This window comes from Phalaenopsis equestris, unplaced genomic scaffold (assembly GCF_001263595.1).
Source record: "Phalaenopsis equestris unplaced genomic scaffold, ASM126359v1 Scaffold000906, whole genome shotgun sequence".
NCBI classification, from domain to species: domain Eukaryota; kingdom Viridiplantae; phylum Streptophyta; class Magnoliopsida; order Asparagales; family Orchidaceae; genus Phalaenopsis; species Phalaenopsis equestris.
This window is the reverse complement of record NW_018165345.1, coordinates 102,397-103,631: the sequence shown is the minus strand read 5'-3', so window position 1 is coordinate 103,631 and position 1,235 is coordinate 102,397.

The following is a 1,235-nucleotide window of genomic DNA, read 5'->3' as shown; positions in this document are numbered from 1 at the left end:
TTAACTCCTCCTCAGAGCAAATCTCTTGTAGCTTCTCTTGGACTCTTTCTCTCTTTACAAGACTCTTAATTCTCTCTTTAAATATGTAGGGAATAATAAATCTCTCACTTCTCTCCCTCTCCAATAACTCTTATGAGAAATCACACTTAAACTCACCACACTACCTAATACACACAATGGAACACTAAAGAAAACTCAATGACATACTAGCAGACATTCTTTTTTCTGATCAATTTTTGCTCTAAATAGAGCATAATGTCAGTTTTCTAAGAGGTGTATCAAATAACTCTTCAAAAAGCATCTAAATTTGTCGAATCTTCTAGAATTTCACCCTGCACCAACTTCAGCATTGTCGGCGCCCACGATGGCGCCCTCGGCGCCCGTGGCCCGATATTAATTTGTGCTCTCTCTCAAATGGAGTCGTCGGCGCCCAGTCTGGCGTCGTTGGTGACCCTGTTGTTTTGGACTTCTTCCTTCATGTCGGCACCATCGACGTAATTGGCCAGATTGAAAGTAAATTAAGACCGAAGTGAAAAGATCATCATAATTTCTTAAACATTTTCATGGCTTCGCCAATTCAAATCACCATTTCACAAATCTCGAGACAAGGAGAAAGACAGAGAAAACTACTCAGAATTCTTGAGAAAAACAAAACAAAACTCAAAATTCATAAATAAAATCAAAGTCATACAAAATACAACAAGTAAATAACTTATCTCTGAATTCTCCCCAAGAACACTCCTCGAAGCTCCTCTGAATCTCTTCCTTTCTTTACAACACACAGAATTCCTCTTCGAAGTGCAATGAGGATGAAATCTCTCACTTTCCCTCCACTCTTACAATTTCTTGAAGAAATCCTCACAATTGTTACACACTAATGGAACCTCTCTAACCTCAGGCTCTCCAGGCTGTCCAACCCCCTTAATTTTCAGCCAAAATGTTCTTTTAAAATTATGGATGAGCTTTCCCAAGAGTTGCCTAAGCATCCCTTTAAAATTTGGCCTTATCCAAAGCTTGAGTAGGCATAACCATCAATCTCGCCGTCGGCGGCCTCGAGGGCGCCGTCAGCGGGCTTCTGAAGATTTTATCCTGTAGTCTCGGGAAAATCTCGCCATCGGCGGGGTCGGGGGGGCCGGTCGGCGGCCAAGTTCAATTCTTCAGATTTTGGTCCTTTTCACTCCAAATTTGCTCCTTTTTGTATCTTTTTGCTCTAATGACCCTAATTCATCATTCCT